General features: G+C 48.3%; 1 long non-coding RNA gene across 1 annotated transcript in view; it reads left to right on the plus strand.

The window, feature by feature from the left end:
* The first annotated feature begins 682 nt into the window (after window positions 1–682).
* Window positions 683–17,033, plus strand: part of LOC141579020 (uncharacterized) — a 36,758-nt gene continuing 20,407 nt past the window's right edge. Inside the window, exons 1-2 of the long non-coding RNA XR_012509901.1 lie at window positions 683–950; window positions 1,280–1,545. This is a non-coding gene — a long non-coding RNA (uncharacterized LOC141579020). The remainder of the gene's footprint in view (window positions 951–1,279; window positions 1,546–17,033) is intronic.

Consider the following 17,033-nt stretch of genomic DNA (forward strand, 5'->3'; position numbering starts at 1 on the left):
CTTATGTCAGCCCCTGGGGCAGAATATTCTCAAGAAAGTAAGGGACAAGCCACAGAATGAGAGACTATTTTTTCCAAATCATATTTCTGAAAAGAGCCTTTTATCTAGAATACATAATTGCTAATACATACTGCTCCAAAGAAGATATACAAATGGCCAACAAGCGTATGAAAAAGCTCAATATCAGGGAAGCGCAATCCAAAACCACAAGGAGATGCCACTTCAGAACCATGAGGATGACTATCATCAAAAAGACAGACGATGACAGGTGTTGGCTATAATGTAGAGATAAATCGGAACCCTCATATTCTGCTAGTGGAACTACGTAAAACGGTGCAGCCACTTTGGAAGCAGTCTGGAGTTTCTAAAAAGTCCAACCATAGAGTTTCCTTATAACGCAGCCATGACAATCTCAGGTATGCAGCTGTAAGAAATAAAACCTAGATCCCCAAAAAACTGGTATACAAATGTTCACAGCAAAATTATTCCTAATAGAAAAAAAAAACCAAACTGTGTGGACACCAGTTCATGTATCCTGTCTCCATCCTGAGGCGCAGCCCCGCCCCCAGACCACAGGAGCCAATCCCCGCGCTCGCTGCCAGGACATGCCCCGCCCCAGAGCCCTCCTCGGCCGCGCCCCTCCCTCGCCTACCGGCCCGCGCATTGGCAGTTGGCAGTTGGTCTGAGCGGTCGTCGGTTTGGATGCTCCGCGGCTCCCGCGAGGCGGCGGCGGCTGCTGCTGCGGTGGCGGCGGCGGCAGCGTGGTCCCTCTGGGAGGAGCGGCGTGGGCCGAGCGGCGGCCGCGGAGCGTTGAGCCCAGCGCGGCGGCGGCGGCGGCGGCGGCGGCGGGCGCGGGCCCCGAGCTGGTCCGCCGGGAGGTCTTAGACGTGGAGCCGCGCTCCAGCAGCCTCATCCGCGCTCATCCGCGAGGGCTCCTACCGCGTGGTGTGGTGAGTGTCCGCGGCCCGCGTGCCGGCGGCCCCCTTCCGGCCTCCCGCTCCGCCTCGTTGGCTGCGGCAGTGGCGTCGTGTCCGAATCGCGACCCTACCCTGGCCGGACCGCAGCCGTTCTGCCCTCCGTCCGCGCGCCGGGTGTCTCGGGCGGGGCCGGACCGCTGGGGCCGGGGCGTTACGCTCGGCGCTTCCCGGGCGGCCCTCGCTGGCGCACCGAGTGGGGGAGCGGCGCGGGGGTCGGAGGCCGGGACCCGGGACCCCCGGGACGGGAACGGCCCCCAGCCCCAGGGTGCTTGACTACAGGCCTTCCCTTGACGTCCCCATAGTGAAGCCGCGAAGTACTTCAGATGCTTAAGGAGGCGGCTGCGGTCTGGAAAGCGGTTCTCAGCGGCGCCTGTGCACAATCCCGAAGTCATCGTCTTGTTTTCCCCCCTCCCCTGCCTTTTCCGCGGACGGCTTTCGTGGTGCCAGTGGTGCTCCCCTGCGCAGGCTCTCTAAAAGGCATGAAGAAGCACCAGTGTGGGTGTGGAATGTCTCCATCTTCAAGTGTTTAAATGGATTTGGGCATGGTACTCTTCGCGTTTCAGGAAGGGTAAGTCAGCATCGCTGTTGTGATTTATTTAAGGAGTCTTTTGGAGTTGGGCCTAATTTGACTTTTCCCCTCTTTTACCGGGCGTGAGCTGTCCTACTAGCATAAAGGCTTCCAGAGGTTTTAGCATAATGACTGTGGACTTTTCCTGTTAAAGCTTTAGTGGTCTGTGTGTATGCCGCCCTAATGGAGTTCTTGCAGAACCACATGCAGGCGCCCTTCTCTGGCTCCACATCCCTCAGAAGTGTTAGTGGGATGGGGTTGATGGTGGTTTTGCTTTTGTTCTTGTTTTTGTTTTTTGTTGTTAGAACAAACTACCTGTGATATTTTGTGCTTATGCAGACTTGTGGAGGTGTAGGCTTCCTTACCCCTGAACCTTCATGTGTGTCTTTTGTGTTGTATGAAGGAAGCAGACTATTTATGATCACTTCATGTCAGGTATTGTGCTATGTACCTTATCTCATGTTACCTGAACAGCCACCTGCAGAGAGGGAAGGGCAGTGCTAGCTCTATTTCAGATGACAAAGTGTTTTGAGGTGAAGCCAGTTCTGAAGGTCGCACAGCTAAAGAATCAGACTTGAGATTGTAGACTGAGACCCTGTTTCAGTTGCCAGAGCTCTTTTCATTACTCCCTATTTTCCTTAATTAGTGTTATTAATAATTTTGAAATTTTAGCATATTTTACCCTTACAAGCAAATTTATTTCAGAAACATTCAAATTTGAACGGTAATAATTTTAGAAATACATAGAGGGAATATTTTACCACGTATGCTAGCTAGGTACAAAGACTAGTTAAAATTCTTTAAAAAAAAATACTTGAATATTTGCATTGTCTTCAGGAGCAGAGTACTTCACAGTACACAGCTGTGAAGATTCACGTGAACTCAGTAGGCTAGGAGCCATAAGAGGAATTAAATTAGGCCAGGCCTAAAAGAAATAAGGTCCTAGAAGGTAACAGAAAGACAGTAATGCCAACAACATCACTTATCTGGAGTAAGTCTGATTGCTGTGCACCTGCTGGTATGTGTGCTAGTCACCGGTCTCGTTGTGAGAGGCTCGGAATTGCCCATCACATCCTTGGGCCCTTAGAAAAAATTAATGCTTAAATGTGTACTGAAAAAGTCTAGTTCTATGACATCTCAGTCAAAAAAAATTTTTTTTTAATCTGATGAGAATTTGTCCTAGCCTGAAGATGATTTAGATCTGGTAACTTTATACCTCGGCTGTGGACTTAAGTGACTTAAGTCTCTATTAGGTGAAATGTCAAGTCCACTTACTAAATATATATTTTCCTTTCTTAAGAAAGATCCAAGTACAAATAATATTGGAGTTAGAATCCTGGGACCAGACTATAACTTTTTACCTTCAGGTTGATGATATTTCATATAAGAGTTTAATTTCCATTGTGCATTATTAGTATTTAGTAAATGTTGGTTAACAATGCTGGGTTTTTGAAGGATTTCTTGATTGAAATATTAATAATATTTGAAGAACTGATATTTTAAAAAGCTTAGTGTTTCCAGAAGGACTTAAAATTTTAAGGAAGAATTTTTTTTTTTTAATTTTCTGAATCTGTTCATTAGGAATTTTGCCTTTTCCATGAAGAGTCCTTTCCTAAACATTACGTAGGGGATATAAAGAATGTAGTTTGAATTGAGCCTTTCTGAGTGGTGTGATTTTGATAGAAAGATAATAGGTGCAAGTGGCAATCTAAACTATGGAATCCAATCCTAGAAAAGGACTTAGGTGGCAAATTGTGGAGGACTCTGTAGGCAGAATGGAGTTAGATTTTATGTTTGTGCAGTGGAGAAGCATCAGAGTTTTTGAAAAGAGGCAGGCACATGATCAGTTTTGAAATTTTGGGAGAATCTAGATCGATACTGGTGGAAATGACAGGAGAAAACTAAGGTAGGGAATCAGCTAGGCCAGTGACCTTCTAAAGGTGAAGTGAGGTAGCGGTGTGGAGGATGGAGATGTTAGAGTCAATAATGGGCTCTTGTCAGAGGTGTGGTGGACTTTTCATCATGGTAGGTATGGGATGCAAAGGATGATGAGGTCTTACAGGGTATTGGTTTTGCTTATGTTTTCCTTTGCTGTGCAAAAGCTTGTAAGTTTAATTAGATCCCATTTGTTTGTTTTTGCTTTTATTTCTATTTCTTGAATAGGCTGCACTAGGAGAACATTGCCGAGATATATGTGAGATAATGTTTTGCCTATGTTTTCTTCAAGGAGGTTTATTGTGTCTTGTCTTATGTTTAAGTCTTTAATCGACTTTGAGTTTAGTTTTGTACATGATGTGAGGGAGTATTCTTGTTTTATTGATTTACATTGCTGCTGTTCAGTTTTCCCAAAACCACTTGCTGAAGAGACTGTCTTTATTCCATTGTATGTTCTTGCCTCCTTTGTCAAAGATTAATTGACCAAAAGTTTGTGGGTTCATTTCTGCGCTCTCTATTCTGTTCCATTGGTCTGTAGGTCTGTTTTTGTACCAGTGCCATGCTGTTTTGATGACTGTAGCTCTGTAATATTTCTGAAGTCTGGGAGGGTTATTTCTCCAGCCTTGTTCTTTTTCTTCAGGAGCGCTGTGGCAATTCTGGGTCTTTTGTGATTCCATATAAATGTTATTATTATTATTTGTTCTAGTTCTGTGAAATATGCCCTGGGTAATTTAATAGAGGTTACATTAAATCTCTATGTTGCCTTGGGCAGAATGACCATTTTAACAATATTGATTCTTCCAATACAAGAGCATGGGATATCTTTCCATTTTGTTAAGTCTTCTTTAATTTCCTTAGTCAATGTTTTCTAGTTCTCAGTGTATAAGTCTTTCACCTCCTTGGTTAGATTTATTTCTAGGTATTTTATTACTTTGGGTGCCGTTTAAAAAGGGACTGTTTCTTTACTTTCTTTTCCTATTGATTCATTGTTAGTGTAAATAAATGCAACTGATTTTTGTACATTAATCTTGCATCCTGCTACCTTGCTGAGTTATTTGATTAGTTCTAGTAGTTTCTGTATGAAACTTTTAGGTTTTTCTATCTATAGTATCATGCCATCTGCATATAGTGACAATTTTACCTCTTGTTTTCCAATTTGGATCCCTTTTATTTCTTTTTCCTTTCCTGATTACTGTGGCTAGGACTTTCAAGACTATGTTGAATAGGAGTGATGAGAGTGGACAACTTTGATGGCCCCAGATTTTAGTGGGAAAGTTTTTAGTTTTTCACCTTTGAGTACTAAGCTGGCTATAGGTTTGTCATAAATAGTTTTTATTATGTTGATATATGTTCCCTGTATACCCACTGTGGTGAGAGTTTTTATCACAAATGGGTGTTGAATTTTATCAAATGCTTATCCTGCATTGATTGAGATGCTCATGTGTTTTTTGTCCTTTCTCTCTTGATGTGGTGTATTATATTTACTGATTTGCTTATGTTGACCCATCCTTGTGTTCCTGGGATGAGTCCAACTTGATCATGGTTTGTGAACTTTTTTATGTGCTGCTGGATTCTGTTTGCTAATATTTTGTTGAGGATTTTTGCATCTACTTTAATCAGTGATACTGGCCTATAATTCTCTTTTTTGGTAGTGTCTTTGCTTGGTTTTGGTATCAGGGTGATGGTGGCTTCATAGAATGAGTTTGGGAGTACTCCCTCTTTTTCAGTCTTCTGGAAGGGTTTGAGTAGGACTAGTATGAGTTCTTCATTGTATGGTTGGTAGAATTCCCCAGTGAAGCCATCTGGTCTTGGACTTTTATCTGTAAGGAGGTTTTTTATTGCTAATTAAATTTCATGTCTGGTGATCGGTTTGTTCAAGAGGTCAGTTTCTTCTTGATTCAGTCTTGGTGGACTGTATATTTCCAGAAACTTGTCCGTTTCTTCTCAGTTTTTCACTTGGTTTCTATGTAGTTGTTCCTAGTATCCTCGTATGATATTTTGTATTTCTGTGATATTGGTGGTCCTGGATTTTTGTTTGTAGGAAGTTCCAAAATTTACTGATTCTTACTAGTTATCAGTCTGCTTTGGAGCTCTCTGGGCTTCCTGTAACTGGGTGTCTGTTTCCTTTTCCAGGTTAGGAAAAGTTTGAGACCTCGTTTCTTTAAATATGTTTTCTGCCCCCTTTCCTCTTCTTCTGGAGCTCCTATAATGAGAACATTATTGTGCTTGATGTTGTGCCATTAATCCTCTTAGCTGCCTTCACTTTTTTTCCCTTCCTTTCCCTTTTTGCTTCTATCTTTGAGGGAGTTCCTCATACCTGTCCTCGAGTTCACTGATTCTTTCTCGTGCTTCATCTATTGTATTTTTAAGTTCAATTATTGTGTTCTTTAGTTCTGTGACTTCTGTTAGGAACTTTCTTATATTTTCTAACTCTTTGTTGAAGTTCTCACTGTCTTCATCCATTATTCTTCTGAGTTCAGTGGGCTTTATACGAGTGTACTTTGAATTCTTCATCAGGCTAATTACTTTTCTTCATTTCATTGTGTTTTTTTTCTCGTGTTTTATCTTGTTCTTTCATTTGGAACATTGTCCACAGTCTTCTGTTTTTTCATTTCACTTGACTCTGTTTGTTGGTTTCTATGCATTAAGTAAAACAGCCACCTCTCCCAGTCTTGAAGAGTTGTGTGGGAGATGAACTTTGTCAGTTAGCCCTGCCTACTCTTGCTTGTCAATGAAACTGTGATTATCCAAGCAGCTAATTTTATTTTGACAGCTCCCAGCAGTTGAGGGTGTGCCAAGACCAGTCAGTATCTCAAAGGGGAGGATCTCAACACCAAGGTTCAGACTGATTGGAATCCATACCCCCCAGTAACAGCTTTTGAAGAATACAAATATCTTGAGGCTTGGGACTGCAAATGTAGGCCCTGCTGGCCCCTAGAGCTAGGAAGTCTGGAGGTGTCCCCTGGAGAACAGTCACAAAGAACAGGGCTTCAGATAAGTATACAAGCTCCTTTCTGGGAAATGTCAGTGAGCTGTGGCAAGGCAGGCTGAGAGTGTAATGATGGCACCCCCAGCCTACCTTCCCTGAGAGCACCTCAGTAGCCTCCTGATGTGTGCCAAACCTGAAGCCTGCCTCCAAGTCCAAAGCTCTTGGACTAGAAAAGGAGGCCTTTTTTCGCATAAAGGCTGGGGGTGTGTCTCAGTCTAATGTGCAGGGCCCTGAAAGTGGTAGCCTGCCAGGAAGTGTGTCTCCAACTGTTACAGACCCATGGGACCGAGACATGCAGTCGGTCCTGGCCTCCAGAGCCAGGTGATCAAGGAGCATGCCCTGAGTGGAAGCCACAAAACCTGGGTCACCAGTGTGTAGACATTCCCTGCTTGGAGATACGCTCACTCTGCAGCCTATCAGAGGGAGAGCGCAAATATGGCTGGAGTGAGGCAGTGGGAGGGTGCAAAGATGACACCTTCTGAATAAAGAGGAGCAGAAGAAATGGGAAAAGATGAAGTAAGAAATATGGCAAGACAGAGGGAGAGCAGGGAAGATGGCACCAGCTGGCTGGAGCATAAAGCTGGCACCCAAAAGGAAGGGGAAAAAAAGATGGTACCTGCCAGTTTTATTAAGGCAGAGGGAGAGCAGGAGGATGGCACCCACCACCAGCCTCAGTCCCTGAGGAGTATCCCAGCAGCCCCTGCCCCTCAGACCAATGCTTTAAATTTTGGAAGTAAGTCTCTTTCACATAAAGTGTGGGTGCTTTTCCAAGCGCCACTTCTGCACTTGGCCCTGGACCAAAAGCACAGGCACTTTAAGAGGTGTTCCTGAATTCACCACATCCCAGTGGGTCTCACAGCCATGTGTCCTGAGGGTCTTGCAAGTCAGATGCTTTTGGGGTTTCTCTCAGTTGTCAGCCTTCAAAGTTTGAGTCCCCAGTGCGGGGGTACAAACCGTTCCCACCTCAGGTAGAAGTTCCATGTTCTGAGCTCCCTCCTGAGTGTGTGCACACCAGGGGTGGGGTTTCTGGTGAAACTGTGTCTCAGCCTTTCCCACCTGCTTTGATATGGTTTCCCTCTGGTTTGCCTGATGTGAAGGGGTTGCTCCTCCATTTCTCAGGCTTTTCCAGAGGAAATTGTTCCACGTGTAACTGTAGATTTCGTGTGTTTGTGGGAGGAGGTGAATTCAGGATGATTCCATGGCGCCACCTTGAATTCAAACCTATTGTATATGTTTTAAATTTTGGTTTTCAATTGCTCAGGTCACTGCTAGTATATGGAAGTATGATTAATGCTGTTTATTCATGTTTATGTATGGATCTTATATTCTGGGATTTTTCTAAAGCTATTTATTATAATTATCAGTTTTCCTACAGATTCCTTGCAGTTTTCTCCATAGACAATGATGTCATCTGTAAATAATGACGATTATATTTATTCTTTTCTAGTCGGTGTGCCTTCATTTCCTTTCTTGCTGCACTGCACTGACTAGAACCTGTAGTGCTAAGTTGCAAACTGACAGAAAAGAGCAGACATTCTAACGTTGTTTTCAAACCAAGAAAAGCGTTCATTCTTTCACCATTATGATGTGGGATGTGGGTGTTTTGCGGATGTTCTTTGTTAGGTTGAGGTAGTGCCCTTCTACTCCTAGTTTCTGAGCATTTTTTATATGAATGGGTGTTGAATTTTGTTTAATGCTTTTTCTGTATTAATTGATGTGACTGCATGGGTTCTCTTCTTTAGACTCTTCATAGGGTAGGTTACAGTGTTGATTTTTGACTATTGAACCAGGCTTGCATTCCTGGAATAAATTCCCCTTGGTGATCGTCTATTCATGTGGATGCTTATGGCAGGTATTCTTGTGAATTTCTTGCTGTAGGCTAAATTATGGTTCCCCAAAGGGGTCCATGTCTAATCACTTCTATGACAACGAGTGAGTGTTACCTTGTATGGCAAAAGGGAGTTTGCAGAAGTAACTAAGTTAAAAATCTTGAGATGAGTTTATCACAAATTTTCTGGGTTTACTTAATATAAAAGGAGGTACACAGGAACTGAGTCAGAGAGACCATGAGATGATAGAAGCAGAGACTAATGTGATGCACTTTGAAGATGGAAGAAGGGGCCAACTGCAAGGATGACAGGCATCCTCTGGAAGCCAGAAAGGGAAAGGGAACAGATTCTCCTGTGAGGCCTCAAAAGCAATCAGCCCTGCTGACACCTTGACTGACATCAGACTGCTGACCTGCAAAAGATTACTATAATAAATTTGAGATATTTTAAGCTAGTAAATAGTAATTTGTAATTTAATGATACAGTTTGTAATTTGTAATACTTTACAATAATTTGTCATAACAGCCAGAGAAAATGAACACACTTATATTTTGTTGAGAATTTGGGTGTGTATCCTGGGGATATTTGTCAGAAATTTTCTTTTTTGAGCTGTCATTGTCAGTTTTTGGTGTTACGTTATGCTGGCCTCATAAAATAAGTTGGTACATAATCACTTTGCTTCTACTTGCTGGAACAGGTTTTGTGGCATTCATATTATTCTTTATAAATGTTTGTGGTTTTCAAGGAATTTACCCACTTCATGTTTCTTCTCCCTGCGTTTCTTTGTGTGTGTGTGTGTGTGTGTGTGTGTTTGTATAATTTTTTTGAAGTGTAGTCAGTTTACAATGTTGTGTCAATTTCTGGTGCGCAGTGTAATGCTTCAGTCATAAATGAACATACATATATTTGCTTTCATATTCTATTTCATTAAAGGTTACTGCAAGATGTTGAATATAGTTCCCTGTGCTTTACAGTATAAACCTGTTGTTTATCTATTTTATATATTGTAGTTAGTATCTGCAAATCTCAAACTCTCAATTTACCCGTTCCCACTTCCTTCCCCTCTGATAACGATAGTTTGTTCGCTCTGTCTGTGAGTCTGTTTCTGTTTTGCAGATAAGTCCATTTGCGTCTTCTCCTTTAGATTCCATATTTAAGTGATAACATATGGTATTTATATTTCACTGTCTGGCTAATTTCACTTAGAGTGTCCATCTCCAAATCTACCTATGTTTTGCAAATGGCATTATTTTATTCTTGTTTATGCCTTGAGTTGTATTCCATTGTGTAAATGTACCACAACTTATTTATCCAGTCATCTGTCGTTGGACATTTAGGTGTTTCTATGTCTTGGCTATTGTAAGTAGTGCTGCTGTGAACATTGGGGTGCGTGTATCTTTTCAATTAGAGTTTTCTCTGGATATATGCACAAGAATGGGAATTGCTGGATCATAGGGTAAGTCTTTTTAGTTGTTTGAGGAATCTCCATACTGTTTTCCGTAATGGCTGCACCAAACTGCATTCCCAAAAACAGTGTAGGGGGGTCCCTTATAGGAGAAACTGTTTCATACGCAAATACAAATCTGTGTTGACACCAGTCCACACACAGTTCCAGCTGTGTGTGGGAAAGGAACAAATAGTAATTGTGGGGCGCATTTGCAGACTCGTTAGCCCCTAAGGCCACAGCAAGATGGGTCATCCTCCCTCACCTGGACAAGATGCTCCCGCACAGAAATCCCACAAATCCCACAGCGATGCTGACTGTCATTCCCCATTCTCCTTTTACACACCTTTAACAGGCACCCCATGAACTTCCTCTCAGCCCATTCCCCTTGTGTCCTTGGGATTAAGAGGGAGCTGTCTCCACCACTCCCCACATTGCAGTAATCCCAGGAGGCTAGAAGAGGCTCCCTCTACAATGGTGCAGAGAGGCAAAAAGCCCTGTCTCTCAGGCCAGGTCTTCCCCGTCTGGTCAGGACACCCAGACAGGACACCCTGGTCTGTCGTCTGGCCACCTCAGGGAAGAAGACTGAAGCTCCCCAAGGCCAAGGGCTGTCTCCAGGCTCCATTCTAGAGAACTGGTTAGTGTCCAGAGGGCTGAAAGGCATGAAAACAGCTCTCCATCCCTAGTTTGCTGAGGGGTGCAGATGATGACGGGATGCCCCACAGGCCCGTGGCCAATCAGGCTCGAGGGAAAAGGACAATGCAGGGGTCCCTGGGGAAAGTGAGAGCCTCAGGCTCCCAGGAGCAGCCTGAGGACCCCGTGTCAATGCGGAGGAAGGTCTAGTCAGCCCCCTGTGGATCCGTAGCTCCTGGGACCTCCTCAGCCTCCTTCTCAGGACCCCTCTCTGTAGAGCAGTGCAGACACAAGTAAGACTACGGTGGTCTGAGATCATTTCCAAACAAAATTATCATTATTCATATTTTAAATACATCACCCCAAGGTGCTGCTCCCACCCACAGCCACCCAGACCCTCCTCCCCCAGCCTCTAACTCCCCACCACCCCACCCCACCTTGGCCCTGATGGTCCCCCCTCCTTCCCTGCCCTTCCTCCCTGCCCCCCACTTCAGCTGGGGTCAGCACTGAATGAGGAGGAGCCCCTAAGGTCCCCTGGGGACCCCCTGGGGGCTGGCAGTGGAGGACTGGCCCGCTGTTCCCTACTGGCTGTTTCTCCTCCTCCTCCTCCCTGTGACAAACAGGTCACACCTTGTCTGTTTTGCCTGTGAGGGGCGAACCAGCCCCAGAGTCAAGGCAGGCCCCCCAGATCCCGAGGTCAGGCCTGGGCAGGGACAGCTTCCCAGCAGACACTGGGCCTCCACTAGAGGCCACTTCCTCGACTTCACAGCTGGTGGAGGTGCTGGGCTGAGGCCAGTTCTTTGAGGGGAAGGGGCCTGGGGAGCCCCCTGACCTTCAGGGCAGACAAATCTCAAGGGCCTGGGGCAGAGCTCTGGGACATCCCCCAGGGCCACAGGCTGTACTGAGAGGCCAAGAGGAAGGCCAGGCTGCGGAGCTCCTCCTTGTGCTCACTGGACCCATCCCTTGGCCCTGGGGCCTCCCTAAGAGGAGACGTCTCTCTGAGAACTGAAGCATCACTGGGTCCCAGGCTCCGTGCAGTGCACTTTTGACCCTGGGGAGGTGAGAGGGGCTGTCCAGCCTGGAATGGAGGGAAATCATGATGTCCTGGAGAGAGAATAAAGCCTTTGGTCCACTGTCTGCTCAGTAGTGCCTTAGAAGTTCCTCAAAATCAATGTCTGGTGGGCTGTCTTTATCACTGACCCCTACCTGGGGTCTTGGTCACGTGTCTGGTATCTTGGCCAACATTAGACTCACGAGTGCTTGAGTCCAAATGGGGTTCACTGTGACTGGTGGGTGCCCGCACACCGAACTCTTTGTTCAGGTCCAGGAATCGTTTCTGCACCAGCTGGTAGGAGGGAGGTGTACAGTGACTGGCCCCGCATACATGAGTGAGGGGAGAAGCAGGGCTGGGCAGGGGATGATGGCATTGGGGAGCAAGAGGGGGGATGTCGCCAGGACTCCAGTCAAAGTACAGACACTAGAGCACTCCTGCTGTCCTCCTGGGCCTTATTCCGAGCTGTGTGTCCTTCCTTTCCCTCTGGGCCCCCATCCTCTCCTTCCTATGGTCTTGCATCGTACCCAGTCCCTAGCAGGCCCTCCACAAGGCCAGGCCTTCCAGGCAGGGGAGGGATGAACAGAGGCAGGTGTTCTGCGTGTTCTGCCTCCTGTTCTGCGTTCCCATCCCTCCCCCAGCTGACCTGGGTCCTTGCCTCCCTTGGTTACCTAGGTGTCTCTCGCCTTCCCTCTTCTACCTGGGGTCCATCCCTCCCTTGTCTCCCTGAGTGTCCCTCCCTCCTCTGGCTCACCTCTTCAAGGGTGAGTCCTTCCTTCTGTTCCAACTCTTCAGCTAGGGCCAGGAGGTCCAGGTGTGGCCCTGGGGAAAGCAAGTCTATCAGGAATCAAGGGTGAATGACTGCCTCTACCTAAGAATGAAGGAAGAGACTGTGAGTATCCTTGGCCTGGAGTAACTTGTGAGTCATGAATACCTGGAGGGAAAGTGAAAAAGAGACCCACCCCATTGTGCTCCACAAGGTAGCCTGTTTTAAACCACCGAGGCAGTTAGCTAGACACAGAGAGAGAGAGAGAGAGAGCGAGCAAGCGAGAGCACTCAGGGACAAGGATCAGAACTTAAGTCCCAAAGACCCGGCAGAACCCCAGTCCTGGGTGCTGGGAGTGCCAGTCCCTGGAATCTTGCAGCCCCCAGGCTCCAGGCCCAGCCCACCTTGGTGACACAGGCTTCCTGGGAGCACAGCTTGTCAGCGTAGCTCAGGACATCCGGGTCCGTGTAGGTCCCGTTCTCTTCCTGCTTCAGTTTATTTCTGTCCTCTTGGAATTCTGCATCTAGCCCGCCAGTGGCTGAGGGGACAGGCCCCGCCAGCTCCTCCATGGTGTCCACATACTGTTTCACAGCCTCAGGGGGAATCTCCTTAGGTGCCCTGGTCTCCCAGGGACACTGGGATGTGTGTAGCTTCCTGGGCACACAGACTGGGGCAGAGCGGGAGGAGGAAATAAAGGTGAGGGTCTCCTGTGTCCAACTCCTAACCATGCAGCGCACATGTCGGTTCAGTGTTTGAACAACATGGACATGGGTGTGGTTCGAGTTAAGGCCAACTGTATCTTCACCCACAGTGATGGGAAATGAAGAGGGAGAGGTAAGGGGGAGCTTGTAAGAGAGTCACATGTGAGGAATTGTGGAACCTCTAATTTTCCAAGAGTCTCCCCATGCAGCCCACTTCTCAGGCAGGCTGTATGTGGTGGCCTTAGACAGGGAGAGGGGAGTTTTGTAACTGACCAAATCAGTACCCCAGGGTGAAGGCGGCTGAGACTCCTCGATGGCAGTTGAGGTTGAAATACCAATGACCCCCTTGAGGGAAAAGGACTGATGTGGGGACAGTGGCCATCCCTAAGCCCCTGTTACCTTTGTGTTCAGCTCCAGTGGGCATGTGGGTACCTGGTTGAGGGCCCACTTTTGGGGCTGGGGGCCCCCAAACTTCCGGCTTTGGTGGGGCTGGAGGAGGCAGGCCCTGCACCCCCTTCATCCACTGCACCGGCTGAGTCTGCATCTCCTCCTTTGCCTCAAACTCCATGAACCTGAAGGGTAAGGGAGGCACAGGCCATGCTGAGAAAAAGGCCTGGGCTCTGCAGCCCACCAAGGGAGCAGAGACGGAGGCATCAGAAGAGATTGTGCTGGGGGCAGTCAATGTCTGTGAGGTACTGTCCCCAGTGGGGAACTGCTACTGGAGCAAATATCAGATCTGGGGACACCCCTGCCTCCCCAGCACCGGGTGGTGTTCAGTAGCATACACCCAGGTCGCTGAATTGAAATGGGCCTGTGTGGAAGGCGTAGAGGGGAGATCAGGAAGGAGTCACGTGGACTGTACTGAGAGCACTACCTGGATGTGACGTCTTGTGTGACGGTGTGACTCCTGGGAGAACGGAAGCCCTGGAGGGCAGGGCTGTTGTCTGCTGGATGCATTAAATGATGGTTGTTCCTAGGAAAGCACCTGTCCCTAGTGGACCTTCCTATTTGCAGAATGAATGAGCCCAACCAGCCCCATCACACAGATCTGAATGTGCCTGGGACCCCACTTCTCCCTCCCAGGGGTCCCTGCCCTCACTCGCCTAGGACAGGGACAGCTATTGGACCACATGTCCCCTTTGAAATGGGAAAAAAGTTCCACCCAAAGCCAAAGTGCCAGTGACCCAGGAGGCAGAGGCTTCCTCATGGGCAGGAGGACAGTGACCAATTAGCCCAAACACATCCCTTCCAGCTGATGTTTCCAGGGGCCAGGGCCCCAGGAAGCACTTTCCATGAAGGGCCCCCTCTGTTCCTGCCCTCCTAGGGTCTGATCCTCTCTTGACCCCAGTGTGCAGAGGGGAAAACTGAGGCTCACAGAGGTAGGGTGACAATCCCACATGTGACTGCTAGTAAGTGGCTGAGTCACCAATGTCCCATGAGAACAGAGTGCTCACCTTTGGAACAGAAGGTCCAGGACCTGCTGGGCAGTGGCGAAAGTTTATAGTTGCCCAGGAATGTGTGCATGTAGGAGAGGTTGCTGCCCAGGACGGCAGTTACCAGAGTCACCACCAGCTTCTCCAGCCTGTGTCACTGAAGGCTCCACACCCTGTAGGTCTCATGCCTGCTCCCTGATGGTCCAGCTCCCCCCTGGGGTGGAAAGAGGAGAGACCTGAGGCAGAGGCAGCACCGGGGACCCCCAGGGGTTTGAGGCTGGAGCTCAGACCAAATGGTTAAGCCTAAAGTTCTTGTGCTAGAGGTGGAAGAGGGAATCCCTGAGTGGATTCAAGGTTCTCAGCATCACCAGTACAAGGGGCGGAAGGCGATGATTAAATGCATTAGTGTCTCAGATCATTGTGTCAGCACAGCAATGACAGCACCTCCCTGATGAACTACCTCATCCCTGTGACTGCTGCCACAACATCCCATTCCAGAGATGAGAAGACAGAGGCTGATCCCAGGGTGGGAGGGATCAGGGTCCTCAGGCCATCGTGGACATGTGGGGATGGAGGAGAATCAGGACGGTCTGTAGAAAAATGCAGAAACTTCCTTGACTTAACATGAACTGAGATTCTGTCAAAGTCTCTTAGATTCCGACTCATGTGGGCACTGACTTTGCATCTGGCCAAGGCAGGGCCTGGGCTGTGAGGGCGGGTGGGAGAGATGGGGAATCAGATTCCTTTGCCAGCAGGTCTCTAAGAGGGAGCCCAGGGGAGGAGCAGGGCAGCTCTAGGACCCGGGCTTCCTGGGTGTGGACTCTTCTCGATCACACTCACCCTGAGCCTGTCCTGGACCCTGTTGGTGTCGTGGGTCACCTGCCCTTCCTGCAGGGAGATGGCATGGGGTAGTCTATGGACCAGGTCCTGTGAGGAGTCCTGCAAACACAGTGCCCAGCAGCCAGGCAGAAACCTCAGAGCCCTGTCTGGTTGTCCTGACTGGTTCTCAGACTCATAAGACAGCTCCAGTCTCGACACGCACACACCACTCTCTGCACAGACCTCCATCAGGGACAGAAAGCTGACAACCTGAAGGGCTTGGATTCCCACTGGCATGGAGAAGAGGCCCCTCAGGAGTCCTCTTTCCCCCCTGCCAGCCATGTCCTCGGGTGTGGCCATGACAGGAGCACCAGATTACCACGTGTTCAATGGCTGGTTCCTGCCCAGAGGGGCCACCTCCCCTCAAGTCTCCCTTCCCCCACATGGAGACGAGGGGAAGTGGGCCTGCCCAGGGAGGGCTCCCAGAGGAGGCTGGTCCCAGATTGGCCTGCTCCAGGCTGCCCGGTGTTACCTTAAGTGACCGCCTCGTAACAGCAGAGGTGTTGGGGTTGAGGGTTCCACCAACGCCTACAGCCTCTCAAAAACCTCTCACTCCAGGGTTTCCTGGACGAGAAGCCCCGAGAGTTCACAAAACTGAAAGAACATGTTTCTCTGTGAACTGTCTCCAGCCAAGTGAGCTGGCTCAGGGGCCGTCACTAGAATGTGGGTGCCTGGTTACTGGGTTCCAATTCTGTTGGGGTCTGTTATCAAGGAAGTGACATCACTTCCTGGGGTCCACTTCTTGGGACTCATTCCTCAGACAACACCTCCGGACAGCCCTCTGGGCTGCTGCCTGCTCACCCCCTCCTCCTCACAAACCCACCTCTTCCACAGTTACAGCAGCCCTGCCCTCTCCACGGCTCCCGGGGAGGCTCTGTGTGCAGCTGTGAGGAGAGGACTTGGCTTCCAGACTCAACTTCTCATTGTTACCTGTTCTACATCTTGTATTTATCCTGGTGTTTCTCCAGGACGGTCTCCCCATCTGCACAGTGGGGCTGACTCTGGCCATACTTCTAGAGATGTCCTCAGGCGTGTGTGGGATTAGACAAGAGAAGTGTAGGAGTGGTGTCACTTGTAGGTGATGCATCCAACCTCATGATTTTTTGTCTTATAACCAAGCTCACATCTATTCCTCTCCTGATCCCGCCTCATCGTCCTTATTTAATGTCACTGTGCACATGTGTCTGCGTTTGTGTTTCTGTGTGTGTGCTTGTGCACACATGCAAGCCAGTGCTCACTCTCTGTGTGGCCAGCAGAACACTGCCCCCATGTGGGAGGGTTGGGCAAGAGCTTCCTGAGGTCTGAGGGTTTCTAATTTCCACAGCAAACCTGATGAAAGGGGCTCAAGCCTTGGCCAGCAGGTCAGAGCCCCGTGACCCCAGGCCATGCAGGCAGCAGGGGCTGGAGCTGGGGTCACAGGCTCACACAGTCTGGTTCCACTGTCCACACTCAGCACCACAGTGCTGGGGGCAGGGAGACTGTCCCCTTCATGGACACACAGCCTGGCAGGGTCATCTTCTCTGGACACACACTGGTCCAGGGACAGGTGGGCAGTTGAAGGGTTGCTGTCACCAGAGAGATTTGACAGTCTCATTTGTTTCTACCTCTATGTTCCTGTCCTCACATGCCTCTCCCCAAGTTCCAACCCCAGTATAAACAGTCACCTTCCCCCAGGAACAACAGTTTTATCCACTGGAGTAAGAAGACCCTCAGTCTCAGTGGAAATTCCCTGCTAATCAGCTTCTCCCAGTGATTTCATGAGGAAAGTGTATTAGATTTGATCTAATCTCCTAAGTGTCTAAGGTTCAGTCTGCCCCAAGCTGCCTTC

This window comes from Camelus bactrianus, chromosome 11, assembly GCF_048773025.1.
Source record: "Camelus bactrianus isolate YW-2024 breed Bactrian camel chromosome 11, ASM4877302v1, whole genome shotgun sequence".
NCBI classification, from domain to species: domain Eukaryota; kingdom Metazoa; phylum Chordata; class Mammalia; order Artiodactyla; family Camelidae; genus Camelus; species Camelus bactrianus.